A 27890-nucleotide genomic window follows, 5' to 3' on the forward strand; every position below is an offset into this window, starting at 1 on the left:
ATTCTTAGAGATGTGATTCACAAATTTGAGGCAAGTTTGATGAATAGCAGTATCATGTTCAGACAACAAGCATTTTATATAATTATCATTTCAGCAATTTTGAATGAATTGCTGTGCATTTCAAACAATATGGGGGCCTGTCTGCTTATTTCTTGCCAATTTGGGCGTCAGCTCTGTGGACTTAGATAACAACAACAACTTGTATTTATATAGCGCCTTTAACATAGTAAAACGTCCTAAGGCGCTTCACAGGAGTATTAAAAAATTTGACACCGAGCCACATAAGGAGAAATTAGGGCAGATGACCAAAAGCTTGACCAAAGAGGTAGGTATTCAGGAGCGTCTTAATGGAGGTAGCGAGACGGAGAGGTTTAGGGAGGGAGTTCCAGAGCTTAGGGCCTAGGCAACAGAAGGCACAGCCACCAATGTTTGAGCGATTATAATCAGGGATGCTCAAGAGGGCAGAATTAGAGGAGCGCTGATATCTCGGTGGGGTTGTGGGGCTGGAGGAGATTATAGAGATAGGAAGGGGCGAGGCCATGGAGGGATTTGAAAACAAGGATGAGAATTTTGAAATCGAGGCGTTGCTTAACCGGGAGCCAATGTAGGTCAGCGAGCACAGGGGTGATGGGTGAACGGGACTTGGTGCGAGTTAGGATACGGGCAGCCAAGTTTTGGATGACCTCAAGTTTACGCAGGGTAGAATGCAGAAGGCCAGCCAGTAGTGTGTTGGAATAGTCAAGTCTAGAGGAAATAAGTGAGAAGTGTGAATTTTCCAGTAGCTTGATTTAGACAACTCTAAGAATGATGATCGATTTCCACACATATCAGACACTTGGCTGACCGAAAATTATGCTGCTAGAGACATGCGGATTTAACTGTAGAGCACTTAGCTTGTTTGACACAGTCAATGTTTTGCACACATCTGTGCCAAAGGGCATGCTGCACAACTGAAGGGCAGATGTGACACACACTGTGCTGTGGTTGTACTGCAAACCCTTTGGGAAAGAACATTCTAGTTTCTGCCTCTGCTCCTTGTATGCTAACACTCTTGTTTCTATTGCTTCATTTGCTTGCTTTGGCGGAAGGTTTGGCTGAATGATAAACAATGCAGGAACATTTCTTCGGATCTCTATTTCCAGCAAAATCATAAATCTGTTCTTTCAGAATGCAATTTTATTATAAATCGAAAGCAGAAGAAATCTTCCTGCTATGTTTATGATGTCACTAACACATAGCAACCAGAGGAAGCTTTCCCCTCGTATGGTTATTAGTGGGGCATAGTTTTGGTCACTGGTGTTACTTACGACTAACAAGCACAGATTATTTTTGTTCTGTGTACTTTTTCTAAAAAGAAAAGCTTTGTATGATATATCCGTTGCCCTTTGCCTCCAACTTAGACTCCTGGGGAATCTGAAATGGAAAAGAAAAGCCTGCACTGACCAGTTTACATAACAGAATATTTGATCCTCTAATGTAATGTCTAATGTAGCTTTCTCTTGAGGACAGACTGAAATCTTTGCCTTAAATGTAGGGTCTGATGAAAGGAGTAAAGAATTTTTATCTGGGGATAAACTGGCCAATGGTGCAGGACCAATGATTTTACATGAATCAGGAGTAGGAAGCCACATGTGACACCATCTAGCTTCAATGTCATGAAGACAGTTTTTGTCAATGCACAAATGGTTTCCCAAGAAACTATCAAGCAGCGGGTACGGTGGCATAGTGGTTATATTACTGGACTAGTAATCCAGAGGCCTGGACCAATGATCTGGAGACGTGAATTCAAATCTATTTAAATTCAGTTAAAAAACAAATCTGGAATTAAAAAGCTAGTATGGTGACCATGAAACTGTTGGATTGTCGTAAAAACCCATCTGGTTCACTAATGTCCTTTAGGGAAGTAAATCTGCCATCCTTACCCGGTCTGGCCTATATGTGACTCCAGACTCTTGATTCTTAACTGCCCCTCTGAAATGGTGGCTCACCACCACCTTCTCAAGGGCAATTAGGGATGGACAATAAATGCTGGCCTTGCCGGTGACGCCCACACCCCATGAATGAATTAAAAAAAATACTCCTACAGTGTATGGCTATTAGTTTTAATTATTTATTCATATGAAAATTTTGATGTAAGCATTTTAAGCCACTAAACCCAAGCTAGAAATACTGTGCAAACAGTTTTTTTTAAGTTTAGTGGTATTTAAATGCTCTTCTTATGCACTTTATAATATGTAAAATGAAATACATGAGGATTAATGGCTAAGGCATCATAAATCTAGATTGACAGAAAAGTAGCAACTAACTCTTGGAAATTCTACGTCCAGAATATATTATAATCTAAACTACAGGACTGGGCTCCCCAATAGCTCAGTGGATTAATGCAGTGCATGCTGTGTTATTAAGCCATACAAACCAGAATATCCCAGGTTTAATTCCCCCATCCATGCTGAGTCACCTTGGGCAGTGGTGGGGGTGCCACAACTGGACTCCGTGAATCTGGGATGAGGAAGAGGGAAAAATTTGGTCATGGTTGCTGCTCCTTTTCATGATCCAGTCACCTCTACTGGAAAAAGTGAGTATGCGGACATTGGGAGGAGAGGATCGGTATTGGCTGCGGTGCCCCTGTGATTGAGTGTCATGCTGACATTCATTATTTAGGCTCACATTTGAAAGGCAGCCCTTTGGTGTAAGATACGAGAGAGCTGCTGGTGCTCGTGGAACCATACCTCAACATGCCACTGCTTTCAGGAGAAGAAAAGAGGAGGGAGGGGGGGACCTTTAATACAGGACAGACAGAGGTCTTAGCAGCTCACCGGTCTCATCTGGCTGTGCTGAGGAGCGAGCAGGGTGGCTTGGCGGGAGGGGAGGGGGGGTGGAAGAGCAAGAGAGAACTTTGCTAGAACTGTTTGAAGAGTCTCCTCCTTCATCAGTTTCAGAAACAACACTTTCTCTAACAGTAAGGACTGCCAGTCATTGCTTTCGTACCAAAATCTTGCCAGTAAAGCTGCAAGAATCAATATCCAAAGCAGCAGCAGGTTAGATGGCTTGCTTTTATTGTACAGGAAAATTGTTGTCGGGAAGTGACACCAGTTTGGGGAAAGGAGGTGATAGGCGACGGTCGTAAATGCTGGAACACTCATTATCACGGTTTTAAAAATCAATCTGTCAGATCAGCCTTTTGCACTCAACTGTGCGAAATCCTTGATAGTTCTTGAACTGTGAGTAAGATCAATTCCCCTCAGTCAACTGAGTACAGCATCTCAGGCACCTGTTCAGAAAGCAGTGTAGTGAAAAACACGCTCGAGGGGAACAATAAACATGATTTTTTTGTTGTAATAACTTGTAGCTCAGCACACCAGCAAATGACATTGGTTGGCAGTTAATGAATTCCTGTCGTAAAATTCATGATCAAAGCGTTACTGAATTGTGCATTTATCATTAAAGATGCAGCCTTTGATTTGGTTGCATTTTTACACTATCGGTGTGATATTCATGGTACAAGGATTGTGTTCCTACCCACAGAGACTGCTTACAGCAGAAAGCTTATGTCCATAACTGTATCATTTTGAGGATGCCATACTTATACTCTGGGATTTAAAACAAACCTGTGGGCTACCTGCAGCTTTCTCCTTTAGGATATGTTACTTTGTTTATCCTGCCCCCTTTTCTCACCTGTTCTGATGTCCCCAGACCACAGATTTTTGGGGGCAGAGAGAGCAGACTGCTTATAGTGTTCTACTTATGCTGTTCTTGAAATAGCCATCAAGGTTAAACAACCCTTTCTTCCCATGGAAAAACTCTTGACCTCTGCTCTGAACCCCTTTTAGTAACATGGGTGAGATTAGCATTTTTGAGAAGTTGGGGGGTGGGGGGAGGAGGAAACGAGAAGAGCCTGTGTCAAAAAGTACGGCTCATAAGTGAGTCTCTGTACACAAGGCTGCAATTTAAGCTGCACTTTACTTGTGGGGTAATTGAGGGAAAGTAGCTAGACAAATTCCATTCCATGTTTTGTGAGAGATATAGCTTGGCAATAGATTGATGAAGGAACTGTTTAGCAATGGTGTGAACTCAAAGCAAAAAGTTGCGGAAGAAGGTTTAACAAACAGGATGCACAGCATACATAACAGTTTTGAACAGAAGTATGTCCTATGTCACTGACTGATTACCACACTGTCCTATCACTCACATGACGTCATGGTCATCATGATTGCAATGTCCCCAAGCTGCATTGTAAAAGCAGTACACTTGGGTAAATCTTTGCGGATCAAGAATGAAACACTTTCCCACATTTTAATACTAATTTCAGTGTTAGTATCAAGCACTCATGGTTCAGATTTAATATGGACAATCTTTCCTCTATTTCCCACCAATATGCCTCAATCTCCCAGTGTCAGAGGAACACCCTCTACTTGGTTTAAAAATGATACTTCAACATTCTTGTGACAAGTCCAAATGACAAAGCTGTTTCTTTAATATCATTCTAATATTCCACGTACATCCGGGAAGCAACATCGGCAGAGAGGAACCAGCTCCGAGGAATTTCTCGACCTTGATGTCAAGTGACTGTCGCTGGATGCAGTTTAAGTTTTGATTCCAAATAGGAACACTTCAGAGATGAACAGCTGAGTAATGTGTGCAGAAGGCGACTTATCAGACCAAAGCAGACACTTTAATCCTGACAGTATGTTGATCATTCTGTTGGTTTTTGAAAGCAAAGTCTCAGAATATAGTCTTTCCTAATGGACAGTTCCAATTACGCAGACTGAAATCTACTTAGAGCAGATTTGCTTTATGATATCTATGTTCATTACACTATTACTATAGCTTCCGTCTGTGGAAATGTTTGTCACAAAAGTTAAAATACTGCAAATACCAATTTTACAGTAAGCATAATAAAAATTCATACTCCCCAAAGAATCAAGGAGCATAAATCAACTCCATTTAATTTACAAATCAGATATTCATAGTTAAGATCCTACTGTTATCAACATTAGCATTATCCGATAGCCATTTACTTTATTTTAACAGTAAAAAATGAGATGTATGGAATAAATGCTACACAGTTTAAGCACTTCATTCCTGATGATGATAGCATGGTTTAACCTTTAGTCAGTTAGCTGTGTGAAACACATGGGTTGACAGTGCTACTTCTGTATAAAATTAGCATACTTGATGTTGGCTTCAATTGTCTCTTGATCTTTACCATCAAACTCCTTCCAGGTCTTCCATTTCTGTACTGCCCAATCTCTTTGATCTTTCCTTACCAATTGGTTATTCTAAAAAGACGGGAGATTCTCTACTCTCCCTTTCACAACATTCAAGGAACAAGTGAATCAAGGAACAACATTAGGAGACACCTTTGCTTTATGAAACTAATCTATTCTTACTCGATGGCACTGTGCCATTGTGTGGCAGATCATTGTAGCAACTCCATTAGCATCTTTTGAAAATGGGCTTAGATGATTAATGTAATCATACCATGTAAAACATAGTTTCACTACCCATTGAAATAGCAAAATTCATTATCTAGATACTGTGATTCAGCTTACTGTGTTGGCTATTTTGCAAAACACAATACTGGGTGAATTGTGAAACATATTCTTGAATGAATGTCTTGCATACTGTGAAAAGGTACTATAACACTACTATATAAGTTGGACAAGGTGTCCAGCAGTTTGGTCACAAACTACATCCTCCAAAGGACCACCATAACGGACAAATCATTCCTATAAGGCGCTGGAAGTTAAAGAATTGCTCGATAAGGTTTAACGAGACTAGCCTAATTCCTTATGTGAAATTAAACATTTCTATAGCTCTTTTAAATGGGGATAAATTAAGCATGCCTTTCTGTTGAAATATATTATTTAAAGTGACGGAATATAATTAGGTTTTGGCTGTGTATTATTTCATTAGCCTACTTTGCTCTCGGTTTTACCCTCCACTTAGTGTTAGATTAAAAACTTTTAAAGTCTATTAAACCATCATTTATTCAATCTGGTTTAGTGTAACACATCTTCTGTACTTTATGTTGCAATTTAATGGTAAATTCACGAATTCCATCACTAGCACCAGTTCTATCACCAGTGTTTCCTTCAAATGTGATTTCCTACTGGGTGTGCAGGATCAATTCATTTGCCCTTTAGATTCCAAAAAAATCCAGCAATAAAACAGCAATGTTGACTCCACATAAACATACCTCATCAAAGTACAGAACTGATCTAACTAAAGAGCGTTAATTTACCAACGCATTTGCAATGCACAAGTTCTGTAGGCATAATAGACATATTGTGCATTATCCTAATCCAAATATTAAGTCCATTTATGATGCATTTATCAGAATTCAACTCTATCTACTGAAGAGGTGAGATGTTTTGAACAATTCTTCCAAAGGGTACCCACATAATGTTATTAATAATGTTCAGCACTATGGAGGTGAAATTAGTCAATGCCATTAGCACAAAAGATTTTATAGCAAATTAGCAGTTAGTTTTACTCCACACCCTTCAATGAAAATGAACGCTAGGCGCGGTTTAAACAAGCTGCCGATTCACTATCAGCCCATCTTGCTGATACAGGCCTTGACAGCTTTCACCCCTATGATTCACATCCCAATTGTGAGCACCCCCTCCCCCAACACTATGTCTTAAAATCAGTCTCCTAAGAACATACTTACCTCACCAAAGCGATATTTGCATTTCCCATACTTCTAACTCGTATGGCTACTCAGAGAATTATTGCAAAATGGTAGTAACAAACATATAGTTAAACAGAAATTCAGGTTTGGATGCAGACAACAAAAACTTTAGATCCCCTCAGACAATCCAAAACAAAATTGAGGTCAGCAGGGATTTAAGGAAATTCCCACGATGGTTGCTGATGCATGCCATGAATACATACATCTATGAAGGTAGTATTAGAAATGATTAACATGACAGTTAATCTGTACCCTCCCCCACCCCACCAGCAAAATGCACTGCAAGGAACTAACTAACTAAATAATGGATGCCACAGCTGCCACTTTCATAACATTTTAATTAATAATTTATACATTCACATTTTTTTAATTCGCTTATGGGATGCGGGCATCACTGGCAAGGCCAGCATTTATTGCCCATCCCTAGTTGCCCTCGAGAAGGTGGTGGTGAGCCACTTTCTTGAACCGCTGCTGTCCGAGTGGTGAAGGTACTCCCACAGTGCTGTTAGGGAGGGAGTTCCAGGATTTTGACCCAGCGACGATGAAGGATCAGTGATATATTTCCAAGTCAGGATAGTGTGTGACTTGGAGGGGAACTTGGAGGTGGTGGTGTTCCCATGCGCCTGCTGCCCTTATCCTTCTAGGCGGAAGAGGTCACGGGTTTGGGAGGTGCTGCCGAAGAAGCTTTGGCGAGTTGCTGCAGTGCATCTTGTAGATGGCACACACTGCAGCCACGGTACACCGGGTGGTGGAGGGAGTGAATGTTTAAGGTGGTAGATGGGGTGCCAATCAAGCGGGCTGCTTTGTCCTGGATGGTGTCGAGGTTCTTGAGTGTTGTTGGAGCTGCACTCATCCAGGCAAGTGGAGAGTATTCCATCACACTCCTTACTTGTGCTTTGTAGATGGTGGAAAGGCTTTGGGGAGTCAGGAGGTGAGACACTCGCCGCAGAATACCTAGCCTCTGATCTGCTCTTGTTGCCACAGTATTTATGTGTCTGGTCCAGTTAAGTTTCTGGTCAATGGTGACTCCCAGGATGTTGATGGTGGGGGATTTGGCGATGTTAATGCCATTGAATGTCAAGGGGCAGTGGTTAGACTCTCGCTTGTAGGAGATAGTCATTGCCTGGCACTTCTGTGGCGCGAATGTTACCTGCCACTTATCAGCCCAAGCCTGAACATCGTCCAGGTCTTGTTGTATGCTGGCATGGACTTCTTCATTATCTGAGGAGTTGCGAATGGCGCTGAACACTGTGCAATCATCAGCGAACATCCCCATTTCTGACATTATGTTGGAGGGAAGGTCATTGATGAAGCAGCTGAAGATGGCTGGACCTAGGACACTGCCCTGAGGAACTCATGCAGCTATGTCCTGGGGCTATGATGATTGACCTTCAACCACTACAACCATCTGCTTTGTGCTAGGTATGACTCCAGCCAGTGGAGAGTTTTTCCCCAGATTCCTATTGACTTCAGTTTTACTAGGGCTCCTTGATGCCACACTTGGGCAAATGCTGTCTTGATGTCAAGGGCAGTCACTTTCACCTCACCTCTGGAATTCAGCTCCTTAGTCCATGCTGTTGACCAATGCTGTAATGAGGTCGGGAGCCAAGTGGTCTTGGCGGAACCCAAACTGGGCACCAGTGAGCAGGTGCCGCTTGATAGCACTGTTGATGACACCTTCCATCACTTTGCTGATGAGAGTAGACTGATGGGGCGGTAATTGGTCAGATGGATTTGTCCTGCTTTTTGTGGACAGGACATATCTGGGCAGTTTTCCACGTTGTCAGATAGATGCCAGTGTTGTAGCTGTACTGGAACAGCTTGGCTAGATGCGTGGCTAGTTCTGTAGCACAAGTCTTCAGCATGATAGCCAGGATGTTGTCAGGGCCCATTACCTTTGCTGTATTCGGTGCGTTCAGCCATTTCTTGATATCACGTGGATTGAATTGAATTGGCTGAAGACTGGCTTCTGTGATGGTGAGGACCTCAGGAGTAGGCCAATATGGATGATCCACTCAGCACTTCTGGCTGAAGATGGTTGCAAACGCTTCAGCCTTGTCTTTTGCACTCACGTGTTGGGCTCCACCATCATTGAGGATGGGACTATTCATGGAGTCTCCTCCTCCCCCCATTAGTTGTTTAATGGTCCACCACCATTCACGACTGGATGTGGCAGGGCTGCAGAGCTTTGATCTGATCCGTTGATTGTGGGATAGCTTAGCCCTGTCTATAACATGCTGCTTCCACTTTTTAGCATGCATGTAGTCCTGTGTTGCAGCTTCCCCAGGTTGGCACCTCATTTTTAGGTATGCTTGGTGCTGCTCCTGGCATGCTCTTCTACACTCCTTATTGAACCAGGGTTGGTCCCCTGGCTTGATGGTGATGGTAATAGTAGAGTGATGGATATACCGGGCCATGAGGTTACAGATTGTGGTGGAATACAATTCTGCTCCTGCTGATGGCCCACAGCACCTCATGGATACCCAGTTTTGAGCTGTTAGATCTGTTCTAAATCTATCCCATTTAGCACGCTGGTAGTGCCGCACAACACGATGGAGGGTGTCCTCAGTGTGAAGATGGGACTTCGTCTCCACAATGACTGTGCGGTGGTCACTGCTACCAATGCTGTCATGGACAGATGCATCTGCGACAGGTAGATTGGTGAGGATGAGGTCAAGTAGGTTTTTCCCTCGTGTTGGTTCTCTCACCACCTGTCGCAGGCCCAGACTGGCAGTTATGTCCTTCAGGACTCGACCAGCTCGGTCAGTAGTGGTGCTACCGAGCCACTCTTGGTGATTGGCATTGAAATCCCCCACCCAGAGTACATTCAGTGCCCTTGCTACTCTCAGTGCTTCTTCCAAGTGGTATTCAACATGGAGGAGTACTGATTCATCAGCTGAGGGAGGGCGGTAGATGGTAATCAACAGGAGGTAATCAGCAGGAGGTTTCCTTGCCGATGCTTGACCTGAAAACTTGAGACTTCATGGGGTCCGGAGTCAATGTTGAGGACTCCCAGGGCCATTCCTTCCCGACTATATACCACTGTGCCGGCACTTCTGGTGGGTCTGTCCTGCCGGTGGGACAGGACATACCCAGGGATGGTGATGGAGGAGTTTGGGACATTGGCTGAAAGGTATGATTCAGTGAGTATGGCTATGTCAGGCTGTTGCTTGACCAGTCTGTGGGACAGCTCTCCCAATTTTGGCACAACAGATGTTGGTGAGGAGGACTTTGCAGGGTCGACTGGGCTGTGTGTGCCATTGCCGTGTCTGTAGCCGGTGCTGAGGTCAATGCTGGGTGGTCCATCCAGTTTCATTCTTATTATTGTGTTTCATAGCGATTTGTTCCAACTGAGTGACTTGCTAGGCTATTTCATAGGGCAGTTAAGAGTCAAACACATTGCTGTAGGTCTGGAGTCACATACAGGCCAGACTAGGTAAGGATGGCAGATTTCCTTCCCTAAAGGACATTAGTGAACCAGATGGGTTTTTATGACGATCTGATAGTTTCATGGTTACCATTACTGATACTAGCTTTTTATTCCAGATTTATTTAATTAACTGAATTTAAATTCCCCAGCTGCCATCGTGGGATTTGAACTCTCGTTCCTGGATCATTAGTCCAGCTCTCTGGATTACTAGTCCAGTGACACTAACAGTTGCTTTCTTCCAGTCATTAACACCTGCGAACATGGAGAACATATATTTGTGTAGTATGTTACTTGAAGAATATCAGCATAGATTGCAGAACTACAGTCCAAGCAAATTTACAGATTGTGTAGGTCCTATGCCATTTATTGACAGAATAGGCACTTCTGAATCCAATAAGCCCAAATGGAGTAGAAACATAAAATAATGCCATCTGATTTTCAATTATTTTAATTTTCAAATTTTGATTATGAGTTAATTCCTACAAAACTAAGTGGCACTTAGTGCTGAATCGAAGGAAAGTTTGAACCTGTAGAATCTATTGTGAACTAGAAAGGCTACTGCTGAATCAAAACTTCAACTACAATCTTTAACAGACAAAATATTGTTATCTGTCTGGATTTGATGCCAACTCCCAAGAATGATTCAATAGTGCATTGTAACCACCCTTCTTTACAGACATCAAGATTTTGCATCAACTGATATTTAATTATAATAACTCCACCCCTCTCCCCCACCATGATACAGTGGGATTAGGCAGTGATGAGCTGACTCATACAGATCATGGAAAATCCCAGGTTCAATTCTTGTGTTTGCTGATTATGGCCATGGCACAACAATTGGCCTCACACCCTTGGATTAGAAAGAGAAAATTGACCCCCGCTGGAAATGCATGCAAGTACACATTGGACGAGGACAAGCCAAAACTCATCAAGTGGCCATTTGGGCAAGGAACCAGAGTAAGCCTGGCACCTGTGGAAGCGTATCTCCAGGAATAAATTAAATTATTCCAGTCAATTGTGATAGAAAACTGGTGAAAGAAAATAATTGCAGAAAATATCTGTCTTATCTGATAGTCAGATAAACATAAGCTACTTTCATTACAAGAAAGCATTTGAATTTCTGATTCCTACAAGACTATCAAACATAGCTAATTACAGCATTGGAATAGGAAAGAATAAAGGTAGAAATTTAATGAGGATGAAGAATACTGGCTTGACTATCAAGAGAAGATATTCATGTTGAAGTTCAAGAACATCTGTTCAACTAGTTTAATTAAAATGGAGAGACTTTAATGGGTATGTATATCACATTTTATGTAAATCTGTCTTTCCTATTGCTGATACAGGCATTGTTCAATTTCAATTAAATGTGCCAGTATTAGCTCAAATAGTGCAATATCCATGTCATGTTAGATTGCTTTGCATTAGTTGGAATACAGTAAAAGAAAGAAATGTTACAGTACCTGTGTGGTATGAAAGGAGAGGTCACAGCTTGGTAGTATGGCAGCCAAAAATTAATGCGATTTCTGAAAAACAAAATTGAGGATTTCTTTCCATCAATCTTCACTCCTTGACATTTAGATAATGTTGCTAGAAATAAATTGGGTAATTGAAAATGCTGGTAATAATCACGTAAAAAAAATCTGACAATGGTTGCTCAAATCTCTTTACAGTATAATTATAATTGTCGTACAAGTTCAACTAAATAATGCATCCATTAATAATTATCCTTCATGAATAATTATCCTACGTTGCCTAGGCCCTAAGCTCCGAATTCCCTGCCTAAATCTCTCTTTCCTCCTTTAAGATGCTCCTTAAAGCCTACCTCTTTGGCCAAGCTTTTGGTCACCTGCCCTAATTTATCCTTATGTGGCTCGGTGTCAAATTTTCTGTCTTAAAATACTCCTGTGCAGCGCCTTGGGACGTTTTACTACGTTAAAGGCGCTATATAAATACAAGTTGTTGTTGTTGTTGTTGTTGTTCTGTAAATTCTTAATACTCTTATTTTTGGCTGTAAATATCTTCCACCATCTCACCACTTCTTGCAATATTAGGAGTATTAGAGTCAGAAACCTATCCCTTCATGTTGGATTTGGCTGTGTTGCTTGTCAGCCATCATAACCTTGGAATCAAGAATGGCATGAGTGTTTCCATGGATCACAATGTTTAACTTGCTATATATGGATGTGTTCACATCATTGCTACATTAAAATGTAACTGGAAAAATGCTTTTGCTTTTCATTCAGTTCCTGTTCCATTTCTTCTTATTCATTTCTAATCCATAGGTTACTTATTCAAATCTTCCCACTGTAAAGATTTCGACCAATTTTAAGTCAGCAGCTGCCCTGTGTGGAAGTTATACAAAATGTCAATCACAGTAAGTTCTCTCACTGATTTGAAGCATACTGCTGGATCAGGTGATTATTTCTGGATGCCATCTGATACATTCTTAAACCTTACGGGAATTCAGGAGTCACAACTGTCAGAAAACTCACTTCTACCAAGCTCTTCCTTTCAGCACACCATCTGCTCCTTACTGGGTTTAAGACTAATAATAGCATATTACATCCTCCTAATACCTTCTGAAAAGTAGGTATTTGCAAATTAAAATTTGCACCTTCATAATATCAGTTTTTTTCTGAATAATGGAATTGATCACCAATCCTGGCAAACTCTTAATTGTTATGCTATGGGAGTTGTATGTGAGCTAATCCCAGTTACCCTTTCAATAAAAATACTGCAGGAAACACTTTTAAATGCATTTAGTATTTGCTATGATAGCATATCACAAAATTAATTTATTAAGAAAGCACTGTGTCATTTAATATGTTTATAAATATGTAAGGACATTAGTGAATAATGAATCAACTCACTCTAATCTTCTAGCAATTATCAATTATGCAATGCGGAGACTCAAGTGTGTATGCTCACTTTGATCATTTACTTTCCGTTAATAAAAGGGAGTCATCAACAATTGCCAAATAGAAAGGAATAAAGAATAAAGTTGTACAGAAAAAGTTTGATAGCGGGTAAGGTACTGCAACAATATACAGTGAAAATCTGGAAGGAATATAAAATCAGGACAAGATGTCCAACACAGATGGAGGTCAGATAAGACCTTTGCAATCCAGGATACCAAACAATTTATAATACTAACAGATATGATTACTTCAGGGTTTAGTTGTACAAACAATCTTGAGAATGCCAACCTCAATCTAATCACATTATTATATCACAAATCACTTTGTATCACAGAACATAAAGATCTCTTTTTACACCTTGTCTTGTCTAAAATGCAATATGAATACATATTGCTTTAGATCATAATATCACTCCAATGAAGTAATCATCCCATATTTTAACATGATAAGAAAATTCCTTGCTTTAAATAAATGTTCTCTGAGTATGGGCAATGCTGGCAAGATTGCATTTACTGCCCATCCCGAGTTACTCTGAAAAGGTGGTAGAGGGCCTTGTCATTGAATGGCTGCACTTCATGTGCTATTGATACAATTGTGTTTGGTAGAAAATTCCAGGATTTTGACACAACAAAGATGAAGGAATGGTGGTATATGTCCAAGTAGGATAGTGTGTAACTTGGAGGTGATCATATTCCTGTGATATTACTGCTCTTTCCTTATTTGTTAGTGTAGGCCATAGGACTGGGGTAGTAAGCTTGGCGACTTGCTACTGTATGTACTACCCTGTATATAGTACATACTGCAGCCGCAGTACACCACTAGTGGAGGGGGTGGATATTGAGACCAGTAGCAGGAGCACCAATCAAGTGGATTGCTCTATCCTGGATAGTGTGAGCTTCTTGAATGTTGTTGTGACTGCACCCATCAAGGAGAATGGCGAGCATTCCAACACACTCCTAACTTGAGCCTTGCAGATGGTGGAGAGGATTTGTGGGATAAGGAAGTGAGCCACTCTTCTCACCCAGCCTGTCCTGCTCTTCTAACCATGTGGCTCATCCAGTTAAGCTTCTGGTCAAAGGTGACTCTCAAGACATTGATGGTGAGGGACTTTGTGATGGTGGTGTCATTGAAGGTGGCTGCACCTCTTGTTGGAAATAATAATTGTGTGGATGATTGGGAGGAGAATGACAAGGAGGTAGTTTCCCGGGTTAGATTTGTCCTGCTTTTTGTGGCTAGGACATACCTGAGCAATTTTCCACATTGTCGAATAAATGCCAGTTCCATAGCTTTACTGGAATAGCTTGGTTAGAGGGATAGCTAGTTCTAGTACACAGATCCTCAGCACTACAGCTGGGATATTGTCAGGGCTCATAGCCTTCACTGCACCAAGTGCACTCAGCCAACTCTTAATGTCACATGGAGTGAACCGAGTGAATGGTATAATCAACAAAAATGGGCATTCAGAGTTCAGCATTAGCTTCCGATTAAATTTTAATGATCCAAAGCCATGTCAAATCCAATCTTTGGGATTTTTGCAATTCAGCTCTCCAAAGCCAAAATATACAAGATCAGAAATCAACAGTATTCTGCAGTGAACATCCCAAACTGAACCCAAAGTCTTGAAATCTCAGTTTGTTCTTTAACTTGAAGGTCTACTCTACTTATATGCAAATTGTTGATAGAATTTGATTTTATGTGAAGTATAGGACTACAATATTGGTTCTGGAGAAATGGAAGAATTTTACCTGTCTTGCCCTATTCATTTCATTGATGTTAACTCCACTCACACCTCTACAAGAACCTACACAGATACAGCAATTTTTCCCCAAATCAACTTGTACATGGTTCAAATCATGACTTCTGAACTATCTGGTGAGATTCACTCACAACATGTACAATTGAGATAAACTGAGCCTTTTCTTTTGTGGCATACTGCTGGCTGTGGCTGCACATTTTGGCTGGGTGAGCGAAGAGAGAGAAGTCGGGAGAAACAAAGCTAAGCAAATGAAGACTGACATGTTCATATTTATGTGTATCTATGAAAATGTACAAGAAACACAGCAGAAGAAGCTGTGCAAAATGGCAACAGAAAATTGTATAGCATACAGGACAAGTCTGATTATGAACTGGTAACGCTGCCACCAAGCTTTATTTTTATGAGTTACCCACGTTGCTTGCACAGTGCACACAATGGGCTGGATTTTGTGAATGGAGAAGAGGTGGAGGCGGGACTACTGCTTGTCATGTCAGTGTCCCGCCTCCATCCTCGTCTGACCAACCAGAGGGATTTTCCCCTGATTGACCTTGTTAAGCCCGACCTGTGGGCTCAGCAGGCCACTTAGGGAGGAAGTCACTGACAGAGCACATCAACGTCAGATGTGCTATCTGTCAAGACTTCTTGGAAGAAGAAATGTCAGTGTCTGACAGCTCTGGGAAGCTATCAAATACTGACATTCTCTGTAGCTTGATGAGTCCTTGTGTTCAGGATTCATCAAACCTTTCAACTTTGTAAATTTCATATGGCTGTTGGTTCGGAGGATCCAACAGCCAGTCTGTGAAATCGACAAGGAGGATGTCGAGTCTCCCGATCCAGCGCAGCTGAAGGCTGTAAGAAGAAAACAAGGTAAGTGAACATTTTTTAAAACATATCACTCACCTTACATGCTTACCACTCCACACTTGCACCCATCACTCACCTCTACATCTTACTTCCAGGTGTCTCCAGCCGCCGCAGACCTCCTTCACATCTCCTCCAACCCGACGGGGTTCACCGAGGTTGGGAAGCCTTCACCTGTGAAGGTAAAATGGCACTAATCCTTTTTCTACATGTTAACTACCAGTTAACAGGCAGTTAAAAGTATTTAATGCCTTTCCTGCCTCCAGAAGATGGGTCCCGAAGCAGCACTTTTTCCCACCTCCTGGCAAAAGGGCACAGAAGCGGGATGGGGCGGCTTTGCCATCCGCCCCCACTTTCTGCTACTTTACCGGCAGTCCCACCTCCATGCCTGCCTCCACTGTAAGATTCGCAAAATTCAGCAGATTCCCCAAAACCAAGAAGATTTCCCTAAAGAAGGGGATTTTTGGACTGTTAATAAACCATGTCAGAATGGTATTAGAATATTGGGCAACAGGGAGATTTAAAAATCAAGGATCCCAGGATTTTGGTTTTTATTTTAAAAGCATGTTCGAGCCTGTGGAAGCAAAGGGGGCTGCAACAAAAGGAATTGGGATTGGCCTCTGTAAATGGACAGTTTTGGGTATTGGCATTAGCCAAGCTGTCTGGGGGCTATCTGGATCTGGACTGTCTCAGTCATTTTACATAATGACAATAGACCAACAGAAGAGCAGTTCCCACCCAAAATTACAGAACCATCCAAAGTATACATAATGCAGAACATGCCCGAACCAACAAAAGAACTTTGGCCCCCACAGGAAAAGACAAATGTTACTGCAATTAAACAAGAGGTTAAACAATCGCTTAAAACCAATTAAGAATTGATGGGACCACCCCGAATCCTATTAAACAATTTTTAACCCATCAATGTTAACGAGCCCGCCAAAACTAACAAAGAGACAGAACTGATTTGTCGCGCAGATTAGTAGGCCTCAAACAGTATAATCGAGTGAGAGGAGAGTTCAAAGGAGTTCAAAACGGTGAGAAGAGGGCAAACAGTAGAAGAAAAGAGTTCAAGAAAGCAGTGCTGGAGGAAGTTCACTTCATCATTCATGTCAAATCAAATCACCAAGTTCAGTCCAAGAAGAAGTGACACACCGTCGAAGACCTCATGGCAGACCAGGGCCCCACGAAACAAACAACCAAATATTACCAGCAACCGGGTAATATTGGGCCACTGCGACCAACAAAACCCAACTTGGAAGAAAACCGAAGATCTGCAAGTTTTTCCACTCTACAATCTATCCTGACTTACCCCTGGGTAAGATTTTATCGAAAAGACTCTAAACCCTACTTCTAACCAAAAGAAATTGGGTACTCACCTGATAGATCCAATATGCACCCTACCGCATCAGCGGACTGGCGAAGACTGACCAGCCACGCAGGTGAAGTCCTCTACCGCGTCTGGGGTACGGCAGGCCCCAATCGACACATCTAGAGAACCCCGAAATCGCGAACCTCTACAACTGTCGAAAGAAGTTGTTTTGGTGAGCATTATCCCTGGTCGTCTCGAGCCCAACTTAGCTAGTGAAGTGGGATTGGGAGGGGTGAAGTATTCTGTCTATTGTTATTTTCCCTCATATATTCCGAAGTGTTCCCCCAATTTAGAGTGTTAAAACTATTGTGTTGTATATTTTCTTTCTCAAATAAAGATTTTATTTTGTTCACCAAGATTCAGTTGTCTGCTGCACTTTTCATCACAACCCCCAAATAAGTCCCAGGTCTAGAACCAAGGGAGTGGGAGCGATTCAAACCACTCATAAGTCAGAGGCGAAGCTGACCCACACACCACCCCTTACACCTCAGGGCTTGGAAAATCCAGCCCAGAGGCTCTTAATATATCTTGGATTTGATGAGCTTTATATGGTAAATAGAGCAAATATATAAAAGTGTAGGACTACAATATTGGTTCTGGAGAAATGGAAGAATTTTACCTCAGAACCAGTTCCATTCTAAATTCACTGCATGATCTTATACTTACCATAAAATCAAATTATATCAAATAAGCAATCACTGTTAACCACAAAGATTATGATGTCCTGTATGTTGCAGAAACACAGCCTAAATAACGCTATTTCTCAGAAAACTCCCCATCCAAAAGATTGCCCAATCTGTCACTTTCAAAGGTGAGTAGATTTTTGATCCACTGCTACGATACCTTTGTTTTGCCTGGTAGCATTCTTTTATTTAAACACAATAGAATCTGTCAGAAAATAGAAGGGCAGTGAAGTAAATAATCCCCAGGGAAAGACAGCACACCAAGCTCACGGTGAAGCAATACATTTATGCTGTATCCTTAAGAACATTAGAAAGCCTAGAAAAGAAAAGAACCATTCAGCCCATTAACACCTACCATGTCCAATTCATTCCATGATTGACTCTAGCCAACTCATTAACTTTCCTGAGATAGTGTCCTGCAAAGTTTCACTCTGAATGTGAAAAGCCTAATTCAGCAAAAGTCCAAAATCATTTTGCTCTGTTTCAGCAGTTTGTGAGAAAAAGTATTTTCAAAGTGTGTTCGAACACATTGATACAGCAGCTTGGCCGAGGTGGGAAAATACCAATCCACAATACGTTGGGACAGGTTGGAAAATGATGCCTTTTCAAAACGTAAAGCACAGTTTTAAAGATATTTATCTGCCCCAAAGGATTAGGTTGTTGCGTGACATATTAACCAGATGAATAATTAAGCTGTTCAGTGAAGTTGCAGACTAATTACTCTCAAAAAGGCCGCTTCTAGCAAGAAGCATGTTACTTGAATATAATATTGCAAGTAAAACATCCATCTTGCTATCAAATCCATTTCTTCTTGCAGTTCATGTACAATGTGCAGCATTATGGACTCTCCAAAATGATTTAATCTGAGAGATGTGACTAACCACAGATAACACTTGGAGAGAAATTTGTGTGAAATTTCTTCCTGGTGCCAGACTGTAAATCAAGCAAACCTTCATGCTATCAATCTAGAGGACCTTTATACTGCTGCCCAGATCTTGGGAGTGCAGTCTAAGAACACCACTCTCCAGTATTTAAATTGCATTGCTGGTGTCTCTGTGAAGCAGCAGTAAAGTGCATTCTGATGGATGTGCGTCCACTGTGTGGCCATTGCCCAAGTACAATGTCATTGCATTGTCATGTCAGCCCACTAACCATGACGCCACCATGTTCAGACATGTACACGCTGACATCATGGAGATCGCACCTTGAATGTTACATCCAGTTCTGGTCACCAATTTACGAGTAAAGTTCTTGGAGACAGTGCAGAGAAGAGCTACAAAGCTGTTCCCTTGTGTCAGGGTTTGAGTTATGAGAAAGGATTGGAGAAACTTGCGCTTTTCATCCGAGAAAGGAGGAGGTGTCTGATAATGATCTTGTAAAGGTATATAAGATTGCTAAGGGTATAGAAAAGTTAACCTGGAATATATAATCAGTGTATTCAGTTATAAGAAGTTCACAGTGAAATGTTAGGAATAATTTTCTATTGCATAACATATTGCATCTTTTAATGGTACTATAAAATTAAAACAGAAACAGGTTTCACAGTTATATTTTTAAGTTGTTACTAAAATAATGAAGATCCTGTAACATGTGACTAACATGCATTTGGACCTCAATCAGCACAGAAACCTTCATGCAACAGGAGTAAGTACACATTCAGTTAACAGGTGTGATTACAATCAGGGTAAACAAAATCATAGAATCAGAGAATTATACAGCACAGAAGGAGGCCAATCATCCCATTGAGCCTGTGCCAGCTCTTTGTGAGAGCTATCCAATTAGTCCTACTCCCCTGCTCTTTCTCCACAGCCCTACAATTTTTTTCCCCTCTAAGTATTTATCCAATTCCCTTATTGAATCTGGCAGATCCGATCTTTGTTTCAAGCATTTTCTATAATCATTGGACACTTGTCTAATGTAACAGCAAATTCTCAAAGAATGGAACCAAAACCTAGATTTTAACCCAGTGTGTTCAGCGCAAACAGAGCGTGCGGATTGTTATAATGGTGGTGGTGTGGGGGGGGGGGGATGGGTTGTGCTGTGTTCCCATGTGTTCCCGCCCTCTGTTATTTTAAGCAAGCAGAATTCAGGCGTGGGAGGACCGTCCGCTCCAGCCAGGTGACTACCTCATATATGGAAGCTGTTGTTCGATAATGTTATCAGTGGCACAATGTAATTTTAATTCCAGAAATCGGGAGGCTTGTTCATGCCAAAGCCACTAGCGAAACCTGCCAGGAGACTGCAGAGCATTCGCAAGAGGCCAAGGTAAGTAATTTTTGAAAATTTTGGTGAGGATTCCTTGTGAGCTAGGAGGAGCAGGAGTGCCCCTCTGGACCCTGGAAGGAATCCTTAGACCTGCCCAGCCCTGGCATTTCATCTCCATTCCAGCACTGGTATCTATTAGTAATCCCCCAACAATAACTTATATGGACAGTTCAGCACTATTTAAATGAGTTCCGAGAGTTAAAATCCCTCGGGGCCTTACACACCAGGAAGCCAGATGGATTGCCACCCGCTTTGACCGCATATCCCCAATTCCCACCTCAGATTAAAATTGAGACTCAAGACGTGACACTCGAGTTCCTCAAACATGTTACAAAATAAAATCAAATGTAATACATAAGCAATACACAACATAAGAACATGTATACATAATGAAGTGATACACAACTTACAGTAAAATTTTTCATAAAATGGGCATGACAGTGTACGCTGTTGGAAGCCTTCTGAAAGGCCCCGCAAGTTCCAGGTTTCCGCATGCGCTGTGCATGTGCAAAAACCCGGAACTTGCAATCTGTCAAGTTTCGCATTGGCAGATCGTTCGCATCCGCTGCAAAAACACTTTCGCAGTCGCAGAGTTAGGTTAATCTTGGCCCATTTTAAAATGTTTAAATTTATTTTTCAAAAAATTTATTTTTTATTTTAATTGCTTAAAAGGTCTTTTAATTAATTTTGAACACGAGAACATTTATTTTTATTTAAGTGGTGTAAATCCTTGGCCCGTAATTTTCCGATCGGAGGCTTCTTGCGTGCGGAGTCCTCTGATCTGGAAATAATCTATGGACTTACCTGAGGGCTCCCGAGGTCCGGACACTTCCGATCCTGGGCCTCTCCAACTTGAAATGAGCAGGGCCTACGTATCCCAGAGGCGCATGCGGTTCGCAAGCGTCCCTGGGATCACGTGGGCCATGGGGAGCCAAAGGAAAAGTGATCCAACCATGGCTAACAAAAGAAATTAAAGCTAGTATTAAGTCAAAGGAGGAAGCTTATAAAGTTGCCTGAAAAAGCGGTCAGCCTGAGGATTGGGATCCTTTTAGAAATCGGCAAATTAATGGGATTAAAAGTCGATAAATCCCAAGGACCGGATGACCTACATCCTAGGGTTTTGAAAGAGGTGGCCATTGGGATAGTGGACGTATTGGTTGTCATCTTCCAAAATTCTATAGATTCTGGAACGGTTCCTACAGATTGGAGGATAGCAAATGTAACCCCGCTATTTAAGAAAGGAGGGAGAGAGAAAATGGGGAACTACAGACCTGTTAGCCTCACATCAGTAGTTGGGAAAATGCTGGAACCTATTATAAAGGATGCAATAACTGGACACTTAGAAACTAATAGTAAGATTGGGCAGAGTCAACATGGATTTATGAAAGGGAAATCCTGTCTGACAATCCCATTGAGGTTCTTTGAGGATGTAACTAATGGAGTAGACAAAGGGGAACCGGTAGATGTGGTGCATCTGGATTTTCAGAAGGCCTTCGATAAGGTCCCACACAAGAGGTTGCTGAACAAAATTAGGGCACATGGAATTGGGGGTAATATACTAGCATGGATTGAGAATTGGTTAACAGACAGAAAACAAAGAGTAGGGATAAACGGGTCTTTTTCAGGATGGCAGGCTGTGACTAGTGGGGTACTGCAAGGATCAGTGCTTGGGCCCCAGCTATTCACAATCTATATCAATGATTTGGAAGAGGAGACTAAATGTAACATTTCTAAATTTGCTGATGATACAAAGCTAGGTGGCAGTGTCAGTTGTGAAGAGGATGTGAAGAAGCTTCAAGGGGATCTTGACAGGCTCAGTGAGTGGGCAAGAACATGGCAGATGGAATATAATGTGGATAAATGTGAAGTTATCAACTTTGGTAGAAAAAACAGAAAGGCAGAGTATTTCCTAAATGGTGAAAGATTGGGGAATGCAGATGCTCAAAGGGACCTGGGTGTCCTTGTACATGAGTCACTGAAAGTGAATGAGCAGGTACAGCAAGCCATTAGGAAGGCAGATGGTATGCTGGCCTTTATTACAAGAGGATTTGAGTATAGGAGTAAAGAAGTCTTACTCCAATTATATAGGGCCTTGGTGAGACCACACCTGGAGTACTGTGTACAATTTTGGTCTCCTTACCTAAGGAAGGATATACTTGCCATAGAGGGAATGTAACGAAGGTTTTACGTGATTGATTCCTGGGATGGCTAGACTGTCGTATGAGAAGAGATTGAGTAAACTAGGCCTGTATTCTCCTGAATTCAGAAGAATGAGAGGGGATCTCATTGAAGCATACAAAATTATTACAGGGCTTGATAGGGTGGATGCTGGGAGAATGTTTCCCTTGGCTGGGGAGTCTAGAACCAAGGGCCACAGCCTCAGGATAGAGGGTAGGCCATTCAGGACTGAGATGAGAATGAATTTCTTCACACAGAGGGTGGTGAATCTTTGGAATTCTCTACCCCAGAGGGCTGTGGAGGCTCAGTCATTGGGTATATTCAAAACAGAAGTCGATAGATTTCTGACTAGTAAGGGCATCAAGGGATGTGGCGATAGGGCCGGTGAATGGAGTTCAGGCAGAAGATCAGCCATGATCTCATTGAATGGTGGAGCAGGCTCGAAGGGCTGAATGGCCTACTCCTGCTTCTATTTCTTATGTTATGTTCTTATCAAAGAAGGGAATCTCCCTTCATACACCTGACAGATAGACCTGTCAAATATATGAATGGAGATCACCCCAAAAAACACTGTAAAACATTAAATACATTTTTTTAAATCACATTTTTTAAATGAGTTGAAATTACAATAAATTAAATATTTTAAACAAAAATTACATTTTTTGAAAAAAATAATTAAAGTTTTTTACGGGGCTAAAAATAAACTTACCTTTTTAAAGTATTGTTAAATGATAAATGAGAATTAAAAAAAAAAAATTTTTCAACTAGTGGTTTTGCAGAAACTCAGGAGTCTTGTTTTCCTGAATGCTTAAGAATAACTTTGAGTGTCTTGATTCTACATGATTTGGAATTGATAGTAATAGAGCTGCAGACCAATAGGGATGAAAATATGTGCAAGATTGCAAAGACGCTTCTCTATAAACCAGGAAATAGAAGCCAAATTCTGTGGTTCTGAACATTTAATTTTTTTTTAGTTCTAACTAAACAGAAGAGAAAACTTTCATCAAATGTCTTCTTTTCAACAGCTCAGGGTTAAAGATCTTAATCCATAAGGCTGTTGAACAAGAGGTTATTTGAATTGTTATGTTGAGGTGGGTAACCTTTGATTGGCACGGCTTCTCAAAGAAACTATAAAACGCTGCATACTTTCCTCCAGTGTTGATATCAAATAAAAATGACTGAGGTAAGAATCACATTCGTTTTTCGGTCTTAAATACAAATATGCATGGAGGCCCATATTTAAATTATTGTACCGTAAAGGTTTACGACCAACCTCCTTGACTTCTTTGAGGAAGTCACAAACCAAGTGGATGGTGGTGGGACGGGGTGTACCTCAACTTCTGAAAAGCTTTTGACAAAAGTTCTATATGAATATTAAACATATCCAACCAATCCAGAGCAGCAATCAACAAAACCAAAAGAATGTTGAGCTACTAAGGCAAAATATGGTGTCAGCCTTGGCTCAGTAGTTGCATTCTTGCCTTCAAGCCAGAAGGCTGTTTGTTCAACCCGCACTCCAGAGACTTTAGCACATAATCCAGGCTAACACTCCAATGCAGCACTGAGGGAGTGCTGCACTGTTGCAGATGCCATCTTTATATGAGATGTTAAACTGAGGCCCCATCTGCCATCTCAGGTGGACATAAAAGATCTCATAACACTATTCAAAGAAGAGCACGGGTGTTCTTCCAATGTCCTGGTCAATATGTATCCCCCAACTAACACCTAAAAACAAATGATCTGATCATTCTTTCATGGTGGTTTGTGGGACCTTACTGTGCACAAATTGGCATGTGGCACTTCCTACTTTACAACACCTTAAAAGTAATTCATTTATTGTAGAGTGGATTGGGATGTCCTGAGATCATGAGGGATGCTATATAAATGCAAGCTCTTTCCTTCTTATAACCAAAGTAGTAGAATATAAGTCAAAGAAAGGAGGTGTCTAAAATCTTATAGAAATATATAATGTTAAAGGAACGGAAAAAGGAAACTCAGAATGTCACTTTAATTTAAATTGCAGAAGTACAACAAGGAGACACAGGTTCAAATTACTAAATGGCCATTTTAGGACTGATTACAGAAAATTCTTCACACAAGGGATATATTTCTTATTTTAAGTAGTTTGCATTGTTACTGACCCACACTGCTCAATACCTTTATCATTTTTTAATTCTTCAATTAATATGAGCAATTCCATTTTATCACCTGTCTCTTATCTGTACCACTATTTTCAACCCATAGCATGAACAAGGGTCAAGTGGCTCATTAATGCTTGTTGAAAGCAACAAGCTAAAATAATTTAAACAGCATTTTGTTAACCAAATTTGACACGACTCAGGATTTACGCTCTGTGGTAAACAAGGATGTTTCAATCCACTATGCTCCACAGTCAGGTCAGTCTCCAACGTTGGATTCACACTGCAAGTTTAGTGTCAGTGCGAAGCAGAAATCGCTTTGCTCTAATGCCACACTTGCAGTGTATATGCATCTTTACTTTCCACAGTGGCAGCTGTTTATAGTTACCACTACCAGTACTGAGAGATAACCACTCCACCGCCACCACCTTATCAAGAAGTGGCTGGATCTGGCATTGCTTTGATTACAGTGTTGCCTTTTACAAAGCTCTTGCCATTGGAGCATATCCTGGAAAATAATTGGGGTATTAACCTGATGGGAAACTTGGAGTACCAAGCCAAATACTTACTTGTAAAGGAAAAGCGAAATTTGTGTGTAGGTACTAGTAATGGTAAGTATTCATCCATACATACATAATTTTATTTACAAGAATATCCTCATTTAAAGGACTGCTCTGAGGGGGGTGCTGTAGGTTATAGTCAGAACTGTTCAATACTTAGGTCTGGGGATATGTAATATTGTGGTATATTATCAAACTAAACTATTTGTGTCTTTACATGGTTAATCTACCAACTGACTTATGAAACTGAATTGCAGATCCTCTTTGTATCTGTCTCTCTAACGTAAAAGCCAATTGACAATTTTCACCTGCTGGGCTAATTTGGCTGCATGCAAACAATTGGGATGCAGTTTGTATTATCACTGTTGTGTTGCTGCGAAGGATAATTCCAGTGTGGTGTCAAGTCACTATTAAGAAGTGCTGAGAGGCTCCATCGGACCCAGTGGTCACTTAATCACCTCAAGCAGAGTTTTAAAAAAAATTCTGAGAAAACAGATGCTCCCATTTAAAATTTACTGAGCGAGACTTTAGGTCTGTGCGCGCATGTCAGCAATATGCATGGAGCTCTCCCGTGAGGGCAAACCCACAATTTGCAGCCTGCGGTACAATTACTCTGCCGTCAGCTGCAAACCGTTCACTCAGCTACTAGTCTGAGAGCAGCAGCCCAGCGTAACAGCAGCTTCAAATACATTCTGCCAGTGAACAGCCACTTAGTGATTACAAATCATCGTGATCAATAAAGAGAACAATTAATAGCTTCTGCTTAACAACTGCTACGAATAAAACAAGCACTGAACTGGCTACAATCAACATGAATGAGACCCGATAGTTCCGTCTGCAGTATCACTCTTGTCAGTTCAGGAAGATGGAGTTCAGCTGAGACCCAACTCTGCGGCAGAGAGGGGTATTGTCACACCAGCTGGCTCTTGCAGTTCGAAATGTTTCGAGTGCCAGTGAGCAGAGAGTAAGCTGCTGGCTGTAAATGCAGCAGGTCTGCATTCAACAATGGTCTCTGTGCTGCAGAGTTTGACCTCGGTTACACACGTTTAAAAATCAAAATAGGACTTTTTTGGTTTCCCAATTTGATCCGATTGATGGTGGCATCAGTATAACAAGACTATGGAGGCTGCTGATGGTTGGAGTTAACCAGCTAATAATTAAGAGGAGCTACTTAAACTAGTTACATATCTTTGAAGTGTAAACACTGAGCAACTTTTATAATATAATAAAGATGCTATAATAGGTATTAATCCAATTTCATGAAATTATTAATTTGTGTATTTTACTAGCTATTTGCAACAATGCATTCATCAATTAATTTGTAATAAGATCAGGGTTTTCCAATTAACGTGAATTAACCAGATTTGGATTATATAACCATTAGATGTAACAGACTAGAGAACACTGGTGTGACAGAACAAGTGGATTCCTTTGCAGTGTGCTCACCCATTCGTGTTAGTGTGTTCACTCTCTTTGCTAATAGTAGCTCCACAAACAGAAAAAAATAAGTGGGTACATTTTAAAAGTGGGTCTCCAGTGTACAATGGGAACTTAACTACCATGCCAGTGACACATGGAGAGAAAAAGCCCATTTGTACAGACTGCTATTATCTTCCTGTGATATAACTTCAGTCGGGTGGCTTAAGGTTAGCACACGGTGCACAGAGCAAATTACATCATATTTTCTGCAGGAACCACAACAGAATCAGGGTTCTTGAGATCAAGTTTGCTGTTGTATTTTGGGCTTTCAAACACTATGGCCGGAATTTTCTTTAGCTGCTCTGGTTGGGTCGGGTGCAGGCGGTCGACGCGGAGAGTCGCGACCCTGTTGCTGCTTCCATCCCACCCCAGAAATGGACTTTGCGCTAATGGGACCGATTAAGCCTACCTAGTGCTTTACCCAGCCCAATTAAAGGGTGCGGGTCTGATGACATCATCCATAATGCGTTTTCAGCTGGGATATTTAAAGGAGCCATGGCCAAATTGCATTTGAAGATTTATCTCGATCTCGGAGTGTGCAGGCACTGTACTGGAGCATTTGATTGTTCCAAGCACTTGGACACATGACTGCATAGAGGCAGAGGGCTGCACCCAGGTTCTCCGATGACTTCCTCCATATGCTTGTGGAGGAAGTCAGAGCACGCAGGGAGGTCCTCTTCCCTTCAAATGGGTGGAAGAGACCTCCTCAGGAGACAGAGAGAGCCTGGCTCCAAATTACAGAGGAGGTCAACAGCAGGGATGTGGCCAGGAGGACCTGGGTGCAGTGCCGGAAGTGTTTCAGTGATCTCATTAGATCAGGAACAGTGAGTACAAAGCCACACTCACCTTCATCATGCTGTGCCACTCATCATATCCCCATCACACTGCCTTCCCAACCCTACTCCTGCACATTGTTACTCACACCAACATACCATGCACATCCACCCATCCCTCTCTATCTACATTTTCACACCCCCATCTGATTAACCAACCCTCAAACTCACCTTCATCCTAATGCAATCATACAAACTTACAACACACAAGGAAACCATTTGGCTTTGACACCCCACTCCATCATAGTCATCCTCTAAAGATCTAACCCATCCATTCTTTACACTTATTCCATCAGTCTCACTCTTCTTTCCCTCCTTGCAGGAAAAGATAACCCACATTAAGAGGGAGAGAACTGGAGGTGGAACATCATCAGTTGCCACCCTCACAACAGCAGAGGAGGCTACATGGCATACACCAATCACTCATCATGTGCATAATGGTATCTGTAGCCATTATTCATATGGCATATCTAACTCATCTCTTTACACTCCCACAGGTCCATCAAGGTTTCCCCCACTGTCCAGGAGGAAGAGGAAGATGACTCCTCAGAGGAGCCTCCAGCCTCTGAGGGCGCACCATCAGCAGACATGAGTGCACCCAACACTAGCGCAGATACGCACACCTCGGTGGTTCCCACGCGCCAGAGTAGAGTTGTTACCTAGTGTCTCATAACTCACAATTAAGCAAGAGCAGATGGTGGAGACAGGGACAGCAGT

General features: G+C 41.6%; 1 protein-coding gene across 2 annotated transcripts in view; it reads right to left on the bottom strand.

The window, feature by feature from the left end:
* The window catches only part of LOC147107057 (leucine-rich repeat-containing protein 4C-like), a 1510012-nt gene that overhangs the window by 679956 nt on the left and 802166 nt on the right, over positions 1-27890 (bottom strand). For both annotated transcript variants that reach the window (XM_086008085.1, XM_086008083.1), the window contains exon 4: positions 11591-11653. The gene's annotated coding sequence lies outside the window, so the exon portion shown is untranslated. The remainder of the gene's footprint in view (positions 1-11590; positions 11654-27890) is intronic.

This window comes from Somniosus microcephalus, chromosome 15 (assembly GCF_052327205.1).
Source record: "Somniosus microcephalus isolate GS21.2 chromosome 15, FLI_Smic_1.0, whole genome shotgun sequence".
Taxonomy (NCBI): Eukaryota; Metazoa; Chordata; class Chondrichthyes; order Squaliformes; family Somniosidae; genus Somniosus; species Somniosus microcephalus.